General features: G+C 42.5%; 1 pseudogene; it reads left to right on the top strand.

Moving 5' to 3' along the window:
- The first annotated feature begins 231 nt into the window (after nucleotides 1-231).
- On the top strand, nucleotides 232-25,053 carry LOC121575781 (annotated as a pseudogene).
- Nucleotides 25,054-26,220: the final 1,167 nt, after the last annotated feature.

The following is a 26,220-nucleotide window of genomic DNA, read 5'->3' as shown; positions in this document are numbered from 1 at the left end:
TTCTACTCTTTCTGCCCTAATCACAGGTGTCCTGTATGTTCCTGATTGGTGGTCGTTGAGGTGTCTGCTGATTGGACCAATCAGTGAACATTCCTGTTAATTGCACCACCTGTTATTCGTTTGTTCAATCACACATCCCATTTTATAAAAACCAGACTTGTGTTTGTTGAGAGAGAGAGACTTTTTGCCATATGTGAGTATGGACACGGTGGTGTCCTGTGTGTTGTGTACGCACTAAGTTGTTGGTTACCCTATTGGTAACATTAGTAGAATATATTTCTTTACCTGAGTGTGGATACTGTTGTATCCTGTGTACTTATTTAATTGCTGAGTACCCTGTTTAGTAGTTTTGTGTGTTTTTTTTGGGAAAAGGGGGGTTTAAGCTAGTTGCCCTTGGGCGTACATTACCCGTAGGAAGAAATCTGTCTATAAACACCAGTTAGACCTGAGCGGACCACCCACTGTATTTTTGTATGGTAGCAGTAGCCTAGCGGTTCTTCAGGCAGGCTAGATCAGTTTAGGGGGTTTTACACTATTGTTTCATTTCTTGGGTCCTGCTCAGCCCTTTTTCCCAAACCCTTACCGTGTGTTCATAAATAAACACTTTGTGTTTGACGGTAGTTCATGGTAGTTGTGTCTTATTTGTTCTCACTATTCCATGCCACACTTATAATTTACATGAATTTATGTTACGGGTCTCATGTCCATCCACCCTAGATGTTTAGAGCCACGGGGTTCGTAACAGCTAGCTAGCAAGCTAACTTGTGATCTATGCTGGTTGTTAGTGTGCATAACTGATATGTATATAATTATAAGGGACACTTCATGTTTTGTAGATAATATTTAAATTTACAGTGGTGAGCTCCATTCCTTACAGGCTGATAAGATTCAATTTCAGCCTCTGAGGCTGATAAGTCAGGATGCTGCATTGTAGGCTGTTTCATAGGTAAGGCTCCTGGTGCGGTCAGCCCAATGTATCCCCGGGGGCACACTGCCCGCCCTCCAGGACATCTACAGAACCCGGTGTCACAGGAAGGCCAAGAAGATCATCAAGGACCTCAGCCACCTGAGCCACGGCCTGTTCACCCCGCTACCATCTAGAAGGCGGAGAAGGTAAAGGTGCATCAAAGCTGGGACAGAGAGATTGAAAAACAGATTCTCCAGGCCATCAGACTGTTAGTCACCATTAGCCGCCTCCGCCCAGTACCCTGCCCTGAATTTAGCCACTGTTACTAGCCGGCTACCACCCAGAACTCTACCCTGCACCTTACATAGTCATTGAACACTGGTCACTTTAATAATGTTTACATATACGGTTTTACCCACTTCATATGTATATACTGTATTCTAGTCAAGGCCCATCCTATATAACTACTGCTGTACACACCTTTCCTATTCATATACTGTCCATACTGTCCGAGTGGCGCAGTGGTCTAAGGCACTGCATCGTAGTGCTAGCTGTGCCACTAGATATCCTGGTTTGAATCCAGGCTCTGTCGTAGCCGGCCGCGACCGGGAGACCCATGGGGCGGCGCACAAGTCGTCCAGGGTAGGGGAGGGAATGGCCGGCAGGGATGTAGCTCAGTTGATAGAGCATGGCGTTTGCAATGCCAGGGTTGTGGGTTCGATTCCCTCGGGGGGCCAGTATAAAAAAAAAAAAATGTATTCACTAACTGTAAGTCGCTCTGGATAAGAGCGTCTGCTAAATGACTAAAATGTAAACACACCATCATATACATTTATATTCAGGACATTGCTTGTTCTGATATTTATTTATTTAAATTTTTTGGATTTGTGTGTATTGTTCTGTGTTACGTTCCCAAAAGGCAAACTCAAAATGTTGCTCACAACAAAGGGCACTAACAAAGAAAATCACTTTAACAACCAAAACAAAACAGAAAGGGGTTCAAAAGGGGTTCTGAAAGGCACCAATGTGTGTGCCCACTGAAAGTTGGCAAAGACACTAGTAAGGGGTTCTAAAATACACCCACCATGGATGCCTACAAGGTTACCTCAGAAAATACAAACTAAAAGAAAAACCCACAACAACTTAGGATAGGGAGTAAAAAGAATATGGAGCAAAACAAACAGGGGAAACCAAAACTCAGGCTTCTTTCAAACTTAAATAGGTTGAGCTGGAAATTGCACCTCAGCTGACGTGAAGGGTAGCTCTCCCAACATCTCTCAAGCTCCACTGGAGCACTGGGCCAGCCACTCTTAAATATCACCTGGGCTAGCACAGGTGAAACACCTTCCGACTGACGAGATGGACAAGCCAACACAGGTGTAACACATACTTACTATCGAGGTGATACCAATCGGTGCGCCCTACGTGCCAACGTACCAACGTGCTACCTCGAAATATAAAAAGAAAAACAAAACCTGTAACATCAGTATTACTGCACTGTTGAAGCTAGAAACATAAGCATTTTGCTGCACTTGCGATAACATCTACAAAATATGTGTACGCGATCAATAAAATGGTATTTGATTAGCTGTCAAAGTGCTTTATAGGCAGACGCATGCATATCTTATCCATGGGGTGAGCTCTATTCCTGGCCGGCTGATCAGATTCAATAGCAGCCTCAGAGGCTGATGTCAGGATGCTGCCTTGTAGTCTGTTTCAAAGGTAAAGCTCCTTGCAGGCAGATAAGCTGTCAGCGCTTTATAGGCTGATGCATATAATCCAGACTGGGTGAGCTCTATTCCTGGCAGGCTGATCAGATTCAATAGCAACCTCAGGGGCTGATAAATCAGGAGGCAGCCTTGCAGGTGGTTTCCTGAGTGGCGCAGTGGTCTAAGGCACTGCATCGCAGTGCTAACTGTGCCACTAGAGATCCTGGTTCGAATCCAGGCTCTGTCGCAGCCGGCCGCGACCTGGAGACTCATGGGCGGCGCACAATTGGCCCAGCGTCGTCCAGGGTAGGGGAGGGAATGGCCGGCAGGGATGTAGCTCAGTTGATAGAGCATGGCGTTTGCAACGCCAGGGTTGTGGGTTCGATTCCCACGGGGGGCCAGTATAAAAAAATATGTATTCACTAACTGTAAGTCGCTCTGGATAAGAGCGTCTGCTAAATGACTAAAATGTAAATGTAAATGATAAGTAAGGCTTCTTGCAGACAAGTAAGGCTTCTTATCAACCTCTGAGGCTGCTATTGAATCTGATCAGCCTGCCAGGAATAGAGCGCATCCACTCTTCATCATATACATAATGCACTGACTGCTAATCTGCCTGCAATGGGCTTTATGTATGAAACAATGTACAAGGCAGCATCCTGACTTATCAGCCTCTGAGGCTGCTATTGAATCTGATCAGCCTGTCAGGAATGGAGCTCACCCACTCTGTAAATGTCAATATTATCCATAAAACATGAAGTGCCCTTACAATTATACATGTATCAGTTCTGCAAGCTAACAACCAGAATAGATAACAAGACTACCTAGCTAACTAGCTAGCTAGATCGCTCTCTGACAAGACTGGCCAAGTTGTTGCTTGCATGCGATTGGCTGTGGTCTTGGGGGTGGCACAGCCTGGGAGACAGAGCTGCCTGTCAGGCATCATTCAGGGCTTAAATGCCCCACGAGGGCTTAACTGTCCCAAGAGCAGTAGCTCAAGGTAAGGGACATTTAGCTTGCTATCATTCTAACTTATAAACTGATAATGAGCTCCAAACACAAATTAAAGCATGATGTTAGCATAAAATGTACCATCCCTTAGTGTAGCGATCAATAAAAACGTATGCGCGGATCCACTGTGGGCTCTGCAGCCTTAGCCATACTGTCAATCTATCATCAATACTTCCACTCCTATTTATAGAGTTTATCTCATGATTTCGACAAAACAACTTTTGTTATTTCGGGATCATGAGATAAATAAATTGTGATCTTGACATAAAGAGAGAATTATGTTTTTATTCATATGTCCTCTCTGGACTTCCGTATATATCAGTACACTCTTAACCACTTAATCATTACGAAACTTCTATTCGATCAAATAAGAGACACCTAGCAAATAAGACATTAGATTTTTTCAATACTCTCATTGATCTCCGTACAAAAACTCTGCGCTTGGTGAGAAAAGAAAAGAGGAAAAAACGCCACATGCTGGAGAAGATAGATTTTGGGCCCAGTTATCCCTCTCGCTTCGCCTCTTCCTCTCTGGCTAAATTCATTGAAATCAATGGCCAGCTAGCTAGCTTCAATAATTAGCCGTAGCTAAAGCTAGCTAATTGTTAAAGTTTACTAGCACCATATTGACACCCAGCGCCACAATGTATGTAGCTATCTAGCTGGTAGCTAGCATTTATAGGGGCGGTTTCTGTGTTGTTGTGAAAGTCATCGTTAGCTAAAGCCTTTTTTTGGTGCAGTTTGTTTATGTTGTGGTACACTAACGTCGATGTATTCTGTAGTGGTCAATAGCCAGATAAGGGTACTGTTAGCAAGCTTGTCTTGAGCCAGTCCTCCCTGAAGAATCATGTCTCTCGAGCTCCCTGGCGCCTTTCTAAGAATTTAACTCCAGTGTTTGAACTCCAATTGTAAAATGTCTAGCTAGCAAGCTACTCTTTTTAGGCATGGTTATGGCTACCTGGCACCTAGGGAGGGCAAGCAGCTGGCTGTGTCTAACTTTAGGATCCTAAGCTTATGTTGCCAGTGTAACCGGTGTGAAATGGCTAGCTAGTTCGCGGTGCGCACTAGTAGCGTTTCAATCTGTGACGTCACTCGCTCTGAGACCTTGAAGTAGTTGTTTCTCTTGCTCTGCAAGGGCCGCGGCTTTTGTGGAGCGACGGGTAACGGTGCTTCGAGGTTGACTGTTGTCGATGTGTGCAGAGGGTCCCTGGTTCAAGCCCATGTAGGGGCGAGGAGAGGGACGGAAGCAACACTGTTACACCAGCAAAGTCCTCTGTTTTGAATACATAGTAGCTAACGTTCTTGCGTGCACAAGTTTACATACCAGATACCACACACACACACCCCTTTAAAAAAAGATTGCAGTTTTGAAACTTCAGTAAAAGCGCAGTAACTGCAGTCAACTGTGGTATTTTGGATGCAGTAATTGCAGAATAACTGCAGTTATACTGCACTCTAAATGCAGTTACACTGCAAAATTACTTCAGTAAAAAAACGGTGTTATTTTGGACGCAGTATTTGCTGCATACTGCAGTTATACAGCACTCTGACTGCAATCTTTTTTCGGAAGGGACACACACACACACGTTACTGCATGGCAATAGCTATTTCATGTAATATTAATCTCAATATGTCCGTTTTAGCAACAAAAAAACATTTTCTAAATTCTCAATTCACTTAGGCCTATTATTCCATATTAAACCATAGGTCAAATGTGGGTATCGACAATGCCAGAACAGTTTTGGGTTTTCACCTGATGTTTGTATGGCCTACCTGTAAACTAAAGGCCTCTTTTAGGAATGTGTTTTGCTATTGTTGACTAAGGCAGTGAGTATTGACACTGGGTGAAGCTTAGGCCCACCCTTTTTATTTAGTGGAAGGTCCCTCATTCTGACTGTGACCCCCCTGGTCTTTCCGCCGGCCCCCATTCCTCTGTCCTGTGTCAGTGTGTCTCCTATGTCAGCAGTGTGTTCGTAGGGTCAGTCTCCTATGGCCCACTGCAAGAGAGGAGACAGACAGTGTGGTGGCCCTCTGCATTGTTAGACTGTGTGGATTCATGATTTATAGTGCTGCCAGGTGACAGGCAGGTACCTTCATAGCTGTTTTATTGAACTTCCGAATAATGTTCTCTCCTCTATCTCACATAGGACTTTGAGCATAGACTGTGACCATAAAAGTTGCTTAGGCTGGCTATAGACAGTGGTGAGCATTCAGCCTCAAATTTGACTCTCACTCTGCCTTGTGAATGTCTTGTTGAAGGAGTTCCAGTCATAGTCTTCAGTCCTCACTGCTGATCCTAACCAGGGACGTGGTTTCATCCTCACACAGCAGGGACTATAACCTCCGATGCCACAGAGGGTAGCCTAACCACACATGGTCTAGTCTAACCACACATGGTCTAGTCTAACCACACGGGGGCTAGTCTAACCACACAGGGACTAGTCTAACCACACTGGGTCTAGTCTAACCACACTGGGTCTAGTCTAACCACACTGGGTCTAGTCTAACCACACTGAGTCTAACCACACACGGGCTAGTCTAACCACACATGCAGCCACTGACCTCCACTGCTGTCCGCCATCAGCTCATTCATTCCTATAAGCATGGCTGACAGCAACACCATCAGGCCTTCTTCCTCAACTGCTGGGGAGTGTTGTTTTGAGAGTGTGTAGAGTAAGCATCTCATGTTGCATGGCACACATAGGCTTTTAGGCCTAGAATGTGGTGATGTCTGTCTTTCCTCTTCACAGGGGTGTCCGTTACCTCAGCAAGCCCTGTCCTCAGCGCTACGCCATGATCGGAGAGTTGTTGAGCAGAGAGGAGCATGATATTGTCCTGCTGCAAGAGGTTGGTGCACACACACACACACACACACACACACACACACACTGGTCTGTTGTGTTCATATTTTGGTGAGGGAGGTCCACTATGTTACACCCCATTCCACTAATCTCACAGCTGCCTCCAATGTCTGGGCATTCTGCCAAAGCCGTATTCATACCAAATACTGTATACATGTACATACCACGTCCATACCACGTCCGTACCACGTCTAAACCACATCCATACCACAAACTCACCCCAAAGCAATCCCTTTCTATTGAGCAAGCTTTTCAACACTTGCCTTGATGTTATTAATCATTATTACATTGATGGATGCTCATCTCCTCCTTTTCAAAAACAAAACAAATACTAGAACATCAATTGTTTTACCTTTTGCGGATCCCAGCTCTAAGGCCTTACGTTAATCAGAACCCAGCATACACACAGTGATCTCTGCTCTGCACTGTACACCGCATTCTAATCTCAACCACAAGAAACATTACTATTCATTTGTGAGGCAATTATTTTGTAATAGAATGACCTCAAAGCAGGAAGATTAGCTAGCTGTTTATCTTTATACTTGTTTGACCTCTATACCAAGGCACCAGACTAAGATTAGTACAAAGGCCTTGCATTTCTAATCCGCTCAGTAATTCACTAAAAGAGTGGAGCAAATGTTAAAGTCAGCTGATTTTAGTCAGTTCGTTCTTACAGTTGATTCAGAAGTCTCATACACTTTGCAGCGTATTGACTATATCTGGACTGGTGTAGTTTGCAGTCTTATCATGTGTAGCAGTCTGCAGCTGTAAGACATGATAACACTAATAGGGCTAGCCTAAACACTTTACTTGAACGGTACCTATATTAGGACATTATGACTCATACCCCATTCATAAGCAGTTCATAGGTATACATCGGTTATGAATGTGTTATAAAGTCCTTCTGTAGGTAGCCTACCCTTAAAGGTGCAATATGCAGACACGTCTTTTTCTCCCTCTTTCTCTCCATCCAGTGGAGTCATAGGCAGTGGACTGGCCATGTTCTCCAGAAATAGAATCCATGACGCATTTCTCTGCCGCTATTCATTAAACGGCTATCCATACATGGTAAGTCATCTAGTCTTTAGACATTTGTGTATACAGGTTGATGGTTGGATCTTTGGTAGTTAGTCAGACATTCTCTTCAGTCCTGGCTATGTATCCTGTCCTCTGATTCCAGGTCCACCATGCAGACTGGTTTGGAGGCAAAGCTGTGGGGATGGTCATATTAAACAGAGGCAGACTGACAGCACACGTCTACGTCACACATGTATGTGTTGCTATCCACACTGATACTGATAATATATTATTGAGAAGAGAATTGTATTGGATTCACCATTTGTGTACCATGTCTCCTAGAGGTCTGAACCAAGAGTTTGATATCAGACCATTTCTTACATGAATATGTCACTTTGATTGGTCTTGCCTTCCAGGTCACCTACTAGGTCATTTTGTAAATATATAGTATTTTCTGGAACTACTACATGTACCCATCTCATTGTTATTAAATTAATAGAGATACACAAATTGTTTTTGCACCTACCATGCGTCATGTCTGCAATGGTCATGTGAGGTGGTCCTCTGTAGCTCAGCTGGTAGAGCACGGCGCTTGTAACGGCAAGGTAGTGGGTTCGATCCCCGGGACCACCCATACACAAAAAAAAAATGTATGCACGCATGACTGTAAGTCGCTTTGGATAAAAGCGTCTGCTAAATGGCATATTATTATTATATTATATTATTATTATATTATTATATAATAGGTGAAATGTGTATATTTTGGGATGTGAGCACAGTCTGTTTGACCTGATTAAACATTGTCAATAAAGCGGTGAATTGGGAGCTTTAACAGTGTGCGGGCCTTCTTGTTCTATACTATTGATATCCACACTTCTCATCAACACGTTGCCTATAGACACTGATCCCAGATCAGTTTAGTTAATTTCTCCATAATGGTTACGGTTAGGATTTTAGGGAGTTTGCTGATCCTAGATCTGTGACTAAGGGCAGCCTCTACCTGGAGCCTTCACATGTACTGTATATGAGATGTACAGTGGGGAAAAAAAGTATTTAGTCAGCCACCAATTGTGCAAGTTCTCCCACTTAAAAAGATGAGAGAGGCCTGTAATTTTCACCATAGGTACACGTCAACTATGACAGACAAAATGAGGAAAAAAAATCCAGAAAATCACATTGTAGGATTTTTTATGAATTTATTTGCAAATTATGGTGGAAAATAAGTATTTGGTCAATAACAAAAGTTTCTCAATACTTTGTTATATACCCTTTGTTGGCAATGACACAGGTCAAACGTTTTCTGTAAGTCTTCACAAGGTTTTCACACACTGTTGCTGGTATTTTGGCCCATTCCTCCATGCAGATCTCCTCTAGAGCAGTGATGTTTTGGGGCTGTCACTGGGAAACACGGACTTTCAACTCCCTCCAAAGATTTTCTATGGGGTTGAGATCTGGAGACTGGCTAGGCCACTCCAGGACCTTGAATGCATCTTACGAAGCCACTCCTTCGTTGCCCGGGCGGTGTGTTTGGGATCATTGTCATGCTGAAAGACCCAGCCACGTTTCATCTGCAATGCCCTTGCTGATGGAAGGAGGTTTTCACTCAAAATCTCACGATACATGGCCCCATTCATTCTTTCCTTTACACGGATCAGTCGTCCTGGTCCCTTTGCAGAAAAACAGCCCCAAAGCATGATGTTTCCACCCCCATGCTTCATAGTAGGTATGGTGTTCTTTGGATGCAACTCAGCATTCTTTGTCCTCCAAACACGACGAGTTGAGTTTTTACCAAAAAGTTATATTTTGGTTTCATCTGACCATATGACATTCTCCCAATCCTCTTCTGGATCATCCAAATGCACTCTAGCAAACTTCAGACGGGCCTGGACATGTACTGGCTTCAGCAGGGGGACACAGGATTTGAGTCCCTGGCGGCGTACTGTGTTACTGATGGTAGGCTTTGTTACTTTGGTCCCAGCTCTCTGCAGGTCATTCACTAGGTCCCCCCGTGTGGTTCTGGGATTTTTCCTCACCGTTCTTGTGATCATTTTGACCCCACGGGGTGAGATCTTGCGTGGAGCCCCAGATCAAGGGAGATTATCAGTGGTCTTGTACGTCTTCCATTTCCTAATAATTGCTCCCACAGTTGATTTCTTCAAACCAAGCTGCTTACCTATTGCAGATTCAGTCTTCCCAGCCTGGTGCAGGTCTACAATTTTGTTTCTGGTGTCCTTTGCCAGCTCTTTGGTCTTGGCCATAGTGGAGTATGGAGTGTGACTGTTTGAGTTTGTGGACAGGTGTCTTTTATACTGATAACAAGTTCAAACAGGTGCCATTAATACAGATAACGAGTGGAGGACAGAGGAGCCTGTTAAAGAAGAAGTTACAGGTCTGTGAGAGCAAGAAATCTTGCTTGTTTGTAGGTGACCAAATACTTATTTTCCACCATAATTTGCAAATAAATTCATTAAAAATCCTACAATGTGATTTTCCGGATTTTTTTTCCTCCATTTGTCTGTCATAGTTGACGTGTACCTATGATGAAAATTACAGGCCTCTCTCATCTTTTTAAGTGGGAGAACTTGCACAATTGGTGGCTGACTAAATACTTTTTTCCCCCACTGTGTCTATCACTGATGTGGTCACATACACATATTTAGCAGATGTTATTGCGGGTGTAGCAAAATGCTTGTGTTCCTAGCTCCAACAGTGCAGTTGTATCTAACAATTCACAACAATACACACAAATCTAAAAGTAAAATAACGGAATTAAGAAATATATAAATATTAGGACGAGCAATGTCGGTGTGGCATTGACTAAAATACAGTAGAATAGAATACAGTATCTACATATGAAATGAGTAAAGCAGTATATAAACATTATGAAAGTGACCGGTGATTCCATGTCAAGGTGCAGGGTTGAGTAATTGGAGGGAGAAGGACTCCTACCTACCTCATAGAGTGGGACAGGCATGGGAGCTGCAGCAGTGTATATGGTAAGGAGCCTAAAACTCAATGCACACAGCCTCTCTTGACATTTTAATTTCAATGTAATTTTAACGGGTGTTCTTTTGATTTATTGTGTTAGTCATACCTCCAGTGGAGAAGACCTGGGGATTTTTGGCGGAGATCTGAACATGCATCCCCAGGACCTTGGCAACCGGTTGCATCTGGGACAGTTATACAGAGACTGCTCAGTTTGATGTATGATAATCACACTAATGATGTCCAGTGTTGTTCTTTTTTTATTTGAAATGTACAGTAACTGAAATATCTTGTAGGAGAGGTGAATAAGGAATGATATTTTTGTATGAATTGTGGACATGCTTCTAATACTTATTATAATGTTATGTTAGAATGAAAAGCTGTTAATGATCCTTTCTCTGTAGTGCTGTGAGGACGACATCACTCTTGTAGCAGATAACCCTTTCATGAATCCCAAAGAGCTCTGTCCCTTTGAGAAGGACATCCAAATAGACTGCATCCTCTACAAGGTGACAGAGTGAGAAGGATAGTTGGATATCCGGCTTTTGTTTTAATTTGTAACTAACTTTCATATTTGACTAACAGTCTGCCAATGTGTACTGAACAATACATGTGCCTACATTTCACAAAATAAAATAGACATTGATCATTGAATTGATGGTAAATCTTGTACACTAAAAAGTGTGTTGTATCATTCCCAGGGGTCAAGTAGAGTGTCTATCCAGTGTAAGTCTCTGTCCACCACCAAAGGTTCTGTCCCTGACCATCCCCTCCCTTACTCTGACCACGAGACACTGAGCACTGAGCTGCAGCTGCAGACCCTGATGCAGACGCTGCAGGCTGGAGGGGACGACACAGGGGAGAGCAGGACTTTGCTGCAGGTACTCATTCTAAGTCCAGATGTGGTCCATTACGATTTGATATGCAACTTTTAGTATTTGTTTAATATTGTTATTTTGATTCTAACAGCTTCAAGATAATCGATATTCACCACACTACATTCTCTATGGACAACATACCATTCCAGTTACAATGTGAGGAACTAGGATTGGATTTTCTCTTTGTCCTTCCCCAACGTAAGCTGAGCTAGTGGACATAGTGACAGAGGCCCGTACTGTGCTGTGCACTGTGCTGAGAGAATGCGTTACACGGCAACCCGTACAGGGATGATGGGTCAGGCCCTGCTGCTGTTGGAGCTGGCCATCGCTGCTGTCCACTGGCTGGCCTTGGGAGCCGACTAGCCCTTCCCCCAGGTCTCCTTCTACCTGCTGGGGGCATTGTTCTTCGCCATCCTGCTCATCACCTTCCTACTCTACTACTTCCATACCATGGAGGTGGAGACTCTGCAGGCAGCTGAGGACCAGATGAGGCTGGCAGTGTGGAGTCTCCAGGAGAGGCTGAAGGGCTTTCCCCTGGCCCAGCCTCTGAACTCCCTGCATAGGCCACTGGATGGACAGGACCCCGCCCTGCCCTCTGGAACCAGAGGAATAAATCAAATAAAAGCTACTTTTATTGGTCGCATACACATATTTAGCAGATGTTATTGCGGGTGTAGTGAAATGCTTGTGTTCCTAGCTCCAACAGTGCAGTAATATCGAACAACAATACACACAGATCTAAACGTAAAAGAATGGAATGAAGAAATACATGGAATAGAGGCTGGAGGAGGCATGGGGGCTGGTAGGGGAGGTATAACGTCAACTGTGAGGAACTGATCTGAAAGAGGTCCTTGGAGTTGTTGGACTGCATCGACTGAATGTGCTTTATGCTGTTGAGGTTTCACTGCAGTAGAAGCATGCAGCATAAGGTTTCACTTAATGAGTTGAACCAAAAGTAAAGGACGTTTCTCAGTGTGGCTTTGCTCATTTGCTTAGCTGCTATGTTATTTGTTTTGTTTTGTAACTTTGTGCATCAGTAAATTCCAGTAGTCCATTTTCAGATTGCATTGAACTTACTCATCTTCCCTCTCTAACAATGACAGCTTCTTGTGACAGTTGGCCATGCGACAATCAGGTGATAAACACATTCTTAATATACATTTAATCTTATGTTTGAAGCTGTTTCCTATAGTCCAGACCTGCAGATTGCATTTGTATTTATTTTTGTATTGTATTTATTATTAGGCAGCAGCTACACTTCCTGGGGTCCAGCAAAATTAAGGCAGTTATACATTTTTTTAAACATTACAATACATTCATAACAGATTTCACAACACACTAAGTGTGTGCCCTCAGGCCCCTACTCCACTACCACATATCTACAACACAAAATCCATGTGTACGTGTGTGTATGGTGCGTATGTTATGTGTATGCATGTGTCTGTGCCTATGTTTGTGTTGCTTCACAGTCCCTGCTGTTCCATAAGATGTATTTTTATCTGTTTTTTAAATCTGATTCTACTTGATGTGGAATAGAGTTCCATGTAGTCATGGCTCTATGTAGTACTGTGCGCCTCCCATAGTCTGTTCTGGACTTGGGGACTGTGAAGAGACCTCTGGTGGCATGTCTTGTGGGGAATGCATGGGTGTCTGAGCTGTCTGCTAGTCATTTAAACAGACAGCTCGGTGCTTTCAACATGTCAATACCTCTCACAAATACAAGTAGTGATGAAGTCAATCTCTCCTCCACTTTGAGCCAGGAGAGATTGACAGTGGTGGAAAAAGTATCCAATTGTCATACTTGAGTAAAAGTAAAGATACCTTCATAGAAAATGACTCAAGTAAAAGTGAAAGTCACCCAATAAAATACTACAGGTATTAAAAGTCTAAACGTATTTGGTTTTAAATATACTTAAGTATCAAAAGTAAATGTAATTGCTCAAATATACTTAAGTATTAACTGTGCATTTGTGTTTAGTGAGTCCACCAGATCAGAGGCAGTAGGGATGACCAGGGATGCTCTCTTGATAAGCGCGTGAATTGGACCATTTTCCTGTCCTGCCAAGCATTCAAAATGTAATGAGTACTTTTGGGTGTCAGGGAAAATGTATGGAGTAAAAAGTACATTATTTTCTTTAGGAATGTAATGAAGTAAAAGTAAAAGTTGTCAAAAATATAAATAGTAAAGTAAAGTACAGATACCCCAAAAACTACTTAAGTAGATTGATATGCATATTATTAATGTTTGCTCTCTGTTTACATCCAAGGGCCAGTCGTGCTGCCCTGTTCTGAGCCAACTGCAATGTTCCTAAATCCCTCTTTGTAGCACCTGTCCACACGACTGAACAGTAGTCCAGGTGTGACAAAACTAGAGCCTGTAGGACCTGCCTTGTTGATAGTGCTGTTAAGAAGGTAGATTAAATTGGCCAAGGATGTTCCACAGGCCTGGCTTGCATTCCACCCCTTGGGTGTTGGTGGAACCAATTATTTCCTCTGTTTCATGAATTCCTTTACAGTGTTAAAGCAGCTTACAGCCTCTTTACCCCACCTTAGGGAAGATGTCTGACCCCTGCTGTTAGTGGAGCTATGTTTTGTTTGGTCCGTGTGAACCTTACACTCAATTCCATATCGACCATTAGCCCTTCCATCCTAGGCACTCCTGTAGCTCTGAAAGGCTTGGATACGTAGATACACTGCGGTAGTAGCTTTGTCTTCCCTTCTGATTGGCTAGGTGGAAATGTCACCATATTACTTCCACCTATCCAATCCTCTCAGATCTACAGGAGGGGCTAAGGAGTAGAGTCTTAGGGTGAGGAATTCAGATCTACAGGAGGGGCTAAGGAGTAGAGTCTTAGGGTGAGGAATTCAGATCTACAGGAGGGGCTAAGGAGTAGAGTCTTAGGGTGAGGAATTCAGATCTACAGGAGGGGCTAAGGAGTAGAGTCTTAGGGTGAGGAATTCAGATCTACAGGAGGGGCTAAGGAGTAGAGTCTTAGGGTGAGGAATTCAGATCTACAGGAGGGGCTAAGGAGTAGAGTCTTAGGGCGAGGAATTCAGATCTACAGGAGGGGCTAAGGAGTAGAGTCTTAGGGCGAGGAATTCAGATCTACAGGAGGGGCTAAGGAGTAGAGTCTTAGGGCGAGGAATTCAGATCTACAGGAGGGGCTAAGGAGTAGAGTCTTAGGGTGAGGAATTCAGATCTACAGGAGGGGCTAAGGAGTAGAGTCTTAGGGTGAGGAATTCAGATCTACAGGAGGGGCTAAGGAGTAGAGTCTTAGGGTGAGGAATTCAGATCTACAGGAGGGGCTAAGGAGTCGAGTCATAGGGTGAGGAATTCAGATCTACAGGAGGGGCTAAGGAGTAGAGTCTTAGGGCGAGGAATTCAGATCTACAGGAGGGGCTAAGGAGTAGAGTCTTAGGGCGAGGAATTCAGATCTACAGGAGGGGCTAAGGAGTAGAGTCTTAGGGCGAGGAATTCAGATCTACAGGAGGGGCTAAGGAGTAGAGTCTTAGGGCGAGGAATTCAGATCTACAGGAGGGGCTAAGGAGTAGAGTCTTAGGGTGAGGAATTCAGATCTACAGGAGGGGCTAAGGAGTAGAGTCTTAGGGTGAGGAATTCAGATCTACAGGAGGGGTTAAGGAGTAGAGTCATAGGGTGAGGAATTCAGATCTACAGGAGGGGCTAAGGAGTAGAGTCTTAGGGTGAGGAATTCAGCATCTGAGTGCCCTGAAGGACAAGAGATCCCGTGACATGGCCAGTTTCAAATGGACAAAAAACAACTGTGGAGACAAAGCACAGTTCCCCTCTTCAACTGTACAGAATACTTTTATTTCATAGATGTGAGGAGACGATCAGATCGCTGACTGGTGCACTGTCCCAAAGGGAGAGATTTGGATGCATTCGCTTGTTTTATGTAGTGTTTAGAAACCATTGATTTATCACGTCACTTGCTCTAATCATTATTTTATGGTAACCAATCAATGCACACTTATATAAAGTTTCACAATAGCTGATAAGATCAAGTTGTTTGGGTACTTGCACTTCATTAAGAAGAGAACACTTTTAATGTTCCTACCTTGTAATTGAATGTACTGTAAAACGAAGACCAGTGCAACCATTGCTGCGTATGCAAATACAATATGCCATTTTAAAAAGAACAGAACTCTAACCCTGTCATGCTTTTGTCAGGGGTTCAGTTTAGTGCAAAGAAAGTGTATATATAGCATATGTGTATATTACACTTCTAATTGAATGTGTCTATTTTCACAAATGTAGGCTAGTTGAAAATGTATTCTGGCATTGTCTTTGAATCATCTAGGTTGAAACTTTCAAACTGAACTCTAGCTAATAATGTCTAGTTAATAACAATCCATGATAATCCACTATAACGTTTCAGGCAGTATCTAATCCACTTGATTATATAGATTATTCTTATTAACAAATGAAGGACATGATTTTAATAAATAATGTATACTAATATTTTGTATTTATGTGACCTGTGTCCTTATGAGACACACTCTTTTCACGCCACTTCGATACAAAGTGATTTTCGTAGCAGGTTAGCAGAGCATTTTCACTAACCCTTTTCCTAACCATAACCTCAGTCTTCTAACCTGCTTCGTAAATTCTCACAGCCTGCTACGAAAAAGTCACTTGGTATCGAAGTGGCGTGTAAAGAGTGTTTCCTGTGTTCTTCTAGTGTGTCTACTTCCTTGGATCTGTAAATTACTGACGATACTGTTGATGACAGAGGTATCAACACTCGTCCTAATCTGGCATGGCCGACTCATATGACACTTCGCTGACACTGCAGCGGTTGAAAGAGCCTACAGTGTCTCATACATTTTGTTCATATCATCAGCTAAGTTTAATTAGTAACTTGAAAGAAGCAAATGATAAGAAAATGGTGTCAATATGCCTGTTGAACGAGACTAGTGTCATTGTGACAGTCACAGTGCACCATTCAATTTGGGGTGGCTGGTAGCCTAGCGATTAAGAGCATTGGGCCAGTAACTGAAAGATCACTTGTTCAAATCCTGAGCTGACTAGGTGAAAATCTGTCAACGTGCCCTTGAGCAAGGCACTTAGCCCTAGTTGCTCTGGAAAAGAGTGTCTGCTAAATTACTTAAATGTAAATTCAGAGTCATGCAGTATGAAGCTCTCTCCATTTCTTCATGTGCCTCTTGTTCACCACTAGACAGCAATGTTGCCAACAGATACTGACCATCTGTGGATAGCGATCACATTCAAATGGCAAACAAAACTAAACAAATGAGGAATGGAAGGTGATCCATATTTCAAATATGTACCATGTGATGTATCCTACTATGTCTGTGGTATAGTCTTTGGAGGAAATGCACTTAAACAGGACATTTAAATGTCAAGATAAATCTAGATCTATGAATGCTATTGTTAAGTTTGTACATTCACTTAGCTTATTCATAATTAATTCATCATTAACGTTTGCTTCATTCATGTGACTGACCAATACTGTGTCATGCATGTGACAGACCAATACCTCATGAGGCTTCTTCTCTCTAAGCTGAGACCTTGAAACTGAGCTATCCCTTTCTCTAAACAAGGTTCTGCCAATTTGCAGACACTGATAGTGAGGATTCATTCAATCAGTCACTTGCATGAACACTGAAATTGGTTTATAGAAAAGCACAAACATAGAACGTAGAAATTGGTAAATAGAAAAGCACCAACAGAATTTTCCATCACAACTTCCATTATTTAAAAAGTATTTGTTGTCTGCCCTTGTTTACATTGTCATTGAGTTTTGATTATAAAGTAATATTAATGTAGCCTACTGATGACATTTGGAAACTACAAACTGTTAGTCTGTATCGATAGCATAATGAAGGATAGAAGTGCTGTGACTTCAACACAAAAATAAAACTCTGCTCTAACGAATCTTTAAACATGCCTGAACATCAACACCTAATTCCATCCAAGGGTTCACCAAAGTGGGAAATGAATGCTTGGTGCAGATTGCCAAGTGTAGGTTGGACACCACCAATAGCTGTGACTGTGGTGCCAAGCTGTGCCAATACCCATGGGTGTGGTGCTTGTCGGTTTTGTCTACACAAACGCATTTGGACAATTATGATGAGTGGCCTGGCTTAACACCATACAATCTGACAATTTAATTAAACCGTCTCGGTTCTTTCCCAGGGTATTCTTCAGGAGTTTTGTTACGTGTGCTAGCAAGTCAGAGGTTCTGAGTTCGCGCCAGGTATGGGCCGAATCGGGAGGAAGTGGTACTCACTAAGCAAACAGCGTGATCCTTTACAATAGCGTGTGTATCCTTTATAGTAGCAGTCCAGTTGTTGTCTATCTCACCTTGATGATAGCAGTCCAGTTGTTTCACTGAGGCTTTGTTAGAAATGTGTCACAGGCTTGAGAGAGAGTGAATAATACAGTACAGAATGATCTCTTCATGAACATCTTGAGGGTCAAAAGGGTGAAGGGTCGTCACAGTACAGACAGACAGGTGTGGGAAGAGCCATAATTATTGATTCAACCAGTTACCATAGCATGGTGACTCAGCTGTCTAGCTTGCTCTGGGTCTGGTCTGGTGTGGAGATCACAGTTTGTCATGGATGTTGGTATTATGATGAATGTAGTGATCACCATGGTGAAATCAGTCATTGTATTTATCAAATGTTATTATTGAGCATATTGTTATTATTACAACAACAGATCCCCGGTGCCTAGTCTGGCAGCCCCCCGCACCTCAAACATACTAAAATAATACTACAATGTATATGTACAGTGCCTTCGGAAAGTATTCAGACCCCTAGACTTTTTCCACATTTTGTTACATTACAGCCTTATTCTAAAATTGATTAAATTGTTGTTTTTTCTCACCCATCTACACACAATACCTCATAATGACAAAGTGAAAACATTTTAGAAATATCTCATTTACATACACTACTAGTCAAAAGTTTGGACACACCTATTCATTCAAGGGATTTTCTTTATTTCTACTATTTTTTACATTGTAGAATAATAGTGAAGACATCAAAACTATGAAATAACACATATGGAATCATGTAGTAACCAAAACATTTTTAAACAGATCATATTCCGTTTCTTTTTTATCCTAAAAACTCCCTAGTCAATGCTGAAGACAAGCATACCCATAACATGATGCAACCAGCACCATGCTTGAAAATATGAAGAGTGGTACTCAGTGATGTGTTGTGTTGGATTTTCCCCAAACCTAATGCTTTGTACTCAGGATATAACATTTATTTATTTGCCACATTTTTTGCAGTTTGACTTTTGTGCTTTATTGCAAACAGTATGATGTTTTGGAATAAAACAATTTCTGTACGGGCTTCCTTAGTTTCACTCTGTCATTTTGGTTAGTATTGTGGAGTAACTACAATGTTGTTGAGCCATCCTCAGATTTCTCCTTTCACAGCCATTAAACTCTGTAACTTTTTTTAAATCACCATTGGCTTCATGGTGAAATCCATGAGCGGTTTCCTTCCTCTCCTGCAACTGAGTTAGGAAGGATGCCTGTATCTTTGTAGTAATTGGGTGTATTTGTCACACCCTGGCTCTGGGGACTCTGAAATGTTGAGCCAGGGTGTGTAGTTTCTGTGTTATATTTTCTATGTTGATGTGCTAGATCGTTTAGATCTATGTTGGCCAGGGTGGTTCCCAATCAGAGGCAGCTGTATCTCGTTGTCTCTGATTGGGGACAATACTTAGGCAGCCTGTTTGGCACTAGTCGGTGTGGGATCTTGTTCCGGATAGGTATGTTATTTAGTCTACCTAGGACTTCACGTATCGTTTGTTTGTTGTTTTGTTCGTGTTGTGTACTTCAATAAATATGTACGCTTATCACGCTGCGCCTTGGTCCATCTCATCAGTAAACGATCGTGACAGAAGATCCCACCATAAGAGGACCAAGCAGCGTGTCCAGGAACAGACAGCCTGGACCTGGGAGGAGATCCTGGACGGGAAGGGATCCTGGACTTGGGAGGAGATTCAGGCCGGAATGGATCGCCGTCCTTGGGAGGAGACTGTGGAGGTGCGCTATAGAGAGGAGCAGCGGCAACGCAGAGGGTACCGGCCGAGGAGGAAGCCCGAGAGACAGCCCCAAGATTTTTTTTGGGGGGGGCTAAAAGGGTGGTTGGCGGAGCCTAGGGTTAGAGCAGAGCCAACTCCCCGTACTCAGGCTAGGAAGCGTGTGACTGGGCAGGCTCCGTGTTATGCGGAGCCACGTACTGTGCCGCGAGTGTTCCGGCACAGTCCTGTACGTCCTGTGCTAGCACCACGCACGTGTCGTGCAAAGATGGTCATTCAGCCAGGACGGGGTGTGCCGGCTCAACGCTCGTGGTCTCCAGTACGCCTCCTCGGTCCCGTATATCCTGCGCCAGTGCCACGTGCTGTAGCGCCAGTACGAGTGCACAGCCCCGTACGTCCTGTGCTGATGCCTCACACGTATTGTGTGGAAGTAGGCATTCAGCCAGGACGGGTTGTGTCAGCTCTCCGCTCCAGACCTCCAGTCCGCCTCCACAGTCCGGCCCGGCCCGTTCCGGCTCCCCGCACCAAGCCAATGGTGCGTGTTCCCAGTCCAGCCCGGCCTGTTCCTGCTCCCCGCACCAAGCCAGTGGTGCGTGTTCCCAGCCCGGTCCGGCCTGTTCCTGTCCCTCGCGCCAAGCCAGTGGTGCGCGTCGCCAGCCCGGTCCGGCCTGTTCCTGTCCCTCGCACCATGTTCATGTTCTAGATCGTTTAGATCTATGTTGGCCAGGGTGGTTCCCAATCAGAGGCAGCTGTAGCTCGTTGTCTCTGATTGGGGACCATACTTAGGCAGCCTGTTTGGCACTAGTCGGTGTGGGATCTTGTTCCGGATAGGTATGTTATTTAGTCTACCTAGGACTTCACGTATCATTTGTTTGTTGTTTTGTTCGTGTTGTGTACTTCAATAAATATGTACGCTTATCACGCTGCGCCTTGGTCCGTCTCATCAGTAAACGATCGTGACAGTATTGATAACTTCACCATGATCAAAGGGATATTCAATGTCTGCTTTTTATTTGTACCCATCTACCAATAGGTGCCCTTCTTTGCGAGGCATTGGAAAACCTCCCTGGTCTTTGTGGTTGAATCTGTGTTTGAAATTGACTGCTCGACTGAGGGACCTTACAGATAATTGTATGTGTCGGGTACAGAGGTGCGGTAGTCATTCCAAAATCATGTTAAACACTATTATTGCACACAGAGTGAGTCTGTGCAACTTATTATGTGACTTGTTAAGCACATTTTTACTCCTGAACTTATTTCGGTTTGCCATAACAAAAGGGTTGAATATTTATTTACTCAAGCCATTTCAGTTTTTAATTTATTATTAATTTGTAAACATTTCTAAAAACATAATTGTGACCGACCGCCTTGATTCAGTCTTATGTAGCAAAATTTTAAATTGTGTATTTTACATTGGATAAAAGCAGAGACACAAAGCTACAAATGGTATATCATACACTGCATTTGAGGAACAATGGGAAAGTAATTCTACTTTGAAAGTTGATAAACTTGTAATCTCACTTTTGAGAAAATGGCCTTGTGATTGTGAGATATGACATATTAAGCTGATTGAAATTTGGATAACAAGAGTTGATTGATTGAAATTTGGATATTAAGTTTATTGGATAATAAGATTGATTGAAATTTGGAAATGATTGCTATTAAGATTGAAATTTGTCTGATAAAAATTTGGAGAATGAATGGATTGAAATTTTTACTATTAAGATTGGAATTTGGATAATAAGATTGATTGAGAAATGTAGCTATAAATTACTGAGTGAATGAGAGCTGTCAGGGGACTAGCTCCGGTGTGAAAGAGGATTACTGAGTGCATGAAAGATGAATACCTCAGCCAGTTCCGTGAGCAGAGTTTTTAGATCTAAAACGTTATCTAGGGGTTCTGTCCACCACTGCCCATCGATCTACAGGTAGTGAGCACTGACAGGAGAAGCAATTGAAAGATATGTGTACCTCGCGGGCTGCTGCACTGTGATTTTTGCTGCAGTGTGGAGGTGAAACCTAAAGATTTATAATGTTATATAGGGATTCTGTATGGAGATATCAAAGAAGAGAGTACTATTTCCGAAAATGCTGTTAAATAGAACACGAGTGAATACTTCAACCCCTGTATGAATAGAACACTGGTGTAGAGGAGGAATTTGTGATGTAACACAAATGTATAATGGGTTACTAGAGGTAAAGTAACATAATATTGAGTATAATGGGTTATTATGATGATCTGATGTAACAATATAAAAATAATAATAATATACAACTTGCACACCCACACGTAGACGTACAGTTGAAGTCGGAAGTTTACATACACTTAGGTTGGAGTCATTAAAACTTGTTTTTCAACCACTCCACAAATTTCTTGTTAACAAACTGTAGTTTTGGCAAGTCGGTTAGGACATCTAATTTGTACATGACACAACAATTTTTTCCAACAATTGTTTACAGATTATTTCACTTATAATTCATTGTATCACAATTCCACTAAATTGACTGTGCCTTTAAAACGCTTGGAAAATTCCAGAAAATGATGTCATGGCTTTAGAAGCTTCTGATAGGCTAATTGACATAATTTGAGTCAATTGGAGGTGTACCTGTGGATGTATTTCAAGGCCTACCTTCAAACTCAGTGCCTCTTTGCTTGACATCATGGGAAAATCTAAAGAAATCAGCCAAGACCTCAGAAAAATTATTGTAGACCTCCACAAGTCTGGTTCATCCTTGGGAGCAATTTCCAAATGCCTGAAGGTACCACGTTCATCTGTACAAACAATAGTACGCAAGTATAAACACCATGGAACCTCGCAGCCGTCATACCGCTCAGGAAGGAGACGCGTTCTGTCTCCTAGAGATGAACATACTTTGGTGCGAAAAGTGCAAATCAATCCAAGAACAACAGCAAAGGACCCTGTGAAGATGCTGGAGGAAACCAGTACAAAAGTATCTATATCCACAGTAAAACGAGTCCTATATCGACACAACCTGAAAGGCCGCTCAGCAAGGAAAAAGCCACTGCTCCAAAACCGCCATAAAAAAGCCAGACTATGGTTTGCAACTGCACATGGGGACAAAGATCGTACTTTTTGGAGAAATGTCCTCTGGTCTGATGAAACAAAAATAGAACTGTTTGGCCAAAATGACCATCGTTATGTTTGGAGGAAAAAGGGGGGAGTTGCAGGCCGAAGAACACCATTCCAACCTTGAAGTACGGGGTGGCAGCATCGTGCTGTGGGGGTGCTTTGCTGCAGGAGGGACTGGTGCACTACACAAAATAGATGGCATCATGAGGAAGAAAGATTATGTGGATATATTGAAGCAACATCTGAAGACATCCGTCAGGAAGTTAAAGCTTGGTTGCAAATGGGTCTTCCAAATGCACAATGACCCCAAGCATACTTCCAAAGTTGTGGCAAAATGGCTTAAGGACAACAAAGTCAAGGTATTGGAGTGGCCATCACAAAGCCCTGACCTCAATCCTATAGCACATTTGTGGGCAGACCTGAAAAAGCTTGTGCGAGCAAGGAGGCCTACAAACCTGACTCAGTTTCACCAGCTCTGTCAGGAGTAATGGGCCAAAATTCACCCAATTTATTGTGCAAAGCTTGTGGAATGCTACCAGAAACGTTTGACCCAAGTTAAACAATTTAAAGGCAATGCTACCAAATACTAATTGAGTGTATGTTGACTTCTGACTCACTGGGAATGTGATGAAAGAAATAAAAACTGAAATAAATCATTCTCTCTACTATTATTCTGACATTTCACATTCTTAAAGTAAAGTGGTGATCCTAACTGAACTAAGACAGGGAATTTTTACTAGGATTAAATGTCAGGAATTGTGAAAAACTGAATTTAAATGTATTTGGCTAAGGTGTATGCAAACGTACAACTTCATCTGTACGTACCATCAGTCCTGTGTCATGCCAACAGTAAAGCATCCTGAGACCATTCATGTGCGGGGTTGCTTCTCAGCCAAGGGAGTGGGCTCACTCACAATTTTGCCTAAGAACACAGCCATGAATAAAGAATGGTACTAACACATCCTCCGAGAGCAACTTCTCCCAGCCATCCAACAGTTTGGTGACGAACAATGCCTTTTCCAGCATAATGGAGCACCTTGCCATGAGGCAAAAGTGATAGCTAAGTGGCTCGGGGAACAAAACATCGAAATTTTGGGTCCATGGCCAGGAGACTCCCCAGAACTTAATCCCATTGAGAACTTGTGGTCAATCCTCAAGAGGTGGACAAACAAAAACCCACAAATTCTGACAAACTCCAAGCATTGATTATGCAAGAATGGGCTGCCATCAGTCAGGATGTGGCCCAGAAGTTAATTGACAGCATGCCAGGGCGGATTGCAGAGGTCTTGAAAAAGAAGGGTCAACACTGCAAATATTGACTCTTTGCATAAACTTAATGTAATTGTCAATAAAAGCCTTTGACACTTATGGAATGCTTGTAATTATACTTCAGTGTACCATAGTAACATCTGACAAAAATATCTAAAAACACAGAAGCGGCAAACGTTGTGAAGACCAATACTTGTGTCATTCTCAAAACTTTTGACCACGACTGAAGATAATTCAGCCGAGAACAGTGTGAACCTCATCCCCTCTAACCGGTTGACGAATGGTGAAAATGGCGTTCAGTATGGTCCTTCACCACTTCTACCGTGAGTCCGAGCCAGCAACCTGTACACAGCATCCAGTCGAAGCTATCAACTGCCTTTTCTCTCATGCCTTTTTTATCTCAGGAGTGCGACAGGAGTCCATGTGGAGGGAGCATGGAGAGAGATGCCATCCAAGCTTCTCTCATGCTGCTGGTGTACTGGTAGGAAAATGGACAAAGACATAATGGACTGTAAAGGACAGTGGCGGCTCAGGTGAGAGACATGATCAAGGACCATCCACTTTGAACATGTGCCATTAAAAAGATGAACTGAAACACTGTCTGAAGAAGAATATGAAGAAACGCCAGAAGGATGAGTGCCGGGACGGAGGGGGGTGGTCAACCATGCCAGTAATTGATTTAGGCTTATCGAAAATTGTTTATTTGGGGTATCAGGTTGATTGTGGAGGTCTGCACACTGAAATGTATAGTAATTTTAGACTAAGAATGCCAATCTGTCATTACCACAAGTGATGAGAAAATGTAATGCTAGAAATGATGAGATGGATTTACTGTATGACAATGTAAATGTACATTCGGCCAGTATCGGTGTGTGCTAAATTGAGGGTCTTAAATTAAAGTGATAGAACCAACATGAAGCACTAAGGACTGTCATTCTAAATTTGGGTTGGATAATTTATCAATAGTTATAATTATGATTTGGAAAGGCGAGGCTTTTATGCCCCTAAAATGTGAGGAGAGCCACTAGATTGTAGCTTGGGCTAACCTTGCCCCAATCTCATTCTTATTAAGGTTGGTGTGAAAATGTTATAACATATGTTCTCTCTCTCTTCCCTGTGAAATGTTATAAACATGCTGTAAGTCGATCTGTGACTCTCTGGCTGATAAAATTTCAGCCTCTATCATGTTTTCTGCTCCTCCATAGGATGGTGAAACTAATGAGCTGCCAACTCTGGATGAGCTCCCATTTCCCCCTGTAGATATGGACGATGAATAATGATTGAAGGTTGTTTTCGTTGAACAAGTTGAGGGTAAGGTCATCTGAACCCTTAACCTGTTTACATTATGTGGAACACTGAGCTGATGAGCCAGCACCAACCTTTTGAAGGTCTTAGCAGAATTGTTAAACAACAGGGTTTTATATTTGGACTAAATTGATGTTCCATTGACAGTTAGTGAAAAGCATAGGTCAATCCAACCCGATCGTGACATGGAAACAATGGTTAACATTGAGAGATTTATTCACCTCTGAATCTACAGATCCCTTGTGTATGTGTGTGTATTTGTGATACTCCCATTAATAGAAGTATAACCTTTATTATGATTATAGTATTACCTTACTAATTGGATTGTACAACCCAGAATGAAGGGTTTGAAATGATGAAGTGTATGTTTTTTTTCTATGTTGATTTCCATTACTTTATTGGGAGTATAGAATATTTTGATATAAAAGCTCAAATCTAAATGCTTACATTAAAATGTAATGATTATTATCACACAAGTGGTAAGAGGATGGAATGTGATGGAAATGTTAATGTTTGTGCTTTTCTATTCTATACATTTCTATGTTCTATGTTTGTGCTTTTCTATAAACCATTTTCTGTGTCCATGCAAGTGACTGACTGAACAAATCCTCTCTGTCAGCAGCTGCAATTTGGCAGCACGCCCAGACCTTTTTTTGAGAATGGAAGATATTTCAGTTCCAAGGTCTCAGCTTAGAGAGAAGAAGCCTCGTGAGGTATTGGTCTGTCACATGTTATGAACCAGTTTTTGTCGGTCACATGAATGAAACAAAAAGCTAATGATGAAATTAATTATGCTAAATCATGCAAATATAACTTGTCTGTGTATAGCCGTATATAAGACAAATGCTGGGACTGCCCCAGCAGAGCTCCTGATTGACATGTGTACATATGGTGCATTGAGTTGGTTGGAACCTCTCCAGCGCGCTGACAATAAACAATGATTCATTTAAGATTGACTTCGAGTGTCCCTAGTGGTAATTTCCACGACAGGGTGTAGAATTTCCACGACAATATGTTTTTTAAATATATTACAATCCTAAATGAATGATGGAAAAAGACTAAGTGATATACAGTACCAGTCAAATGTTTGGACACACGCTCATTCAAGGGTTTTTCTTTATTTTTACTATTTTCTACAT

This window comes from Coregonus clupeaformis, chromosome 10, assembly GCF_020615455.1.
Source record: "Coregonus clupeaformis isolate EN_2021a chromosome 10, ASM2061545v1, whole genome shotgun sequence".
NCBI lineage: Eukaryota > Metazoa > Chordata > Actinopteri > Salmoniformes > Salmonidae > Coregonus > Coregonus clupeaformis.
This window is presented reverse-complemented; position numbering and strand designations above follow the sequence as displayed.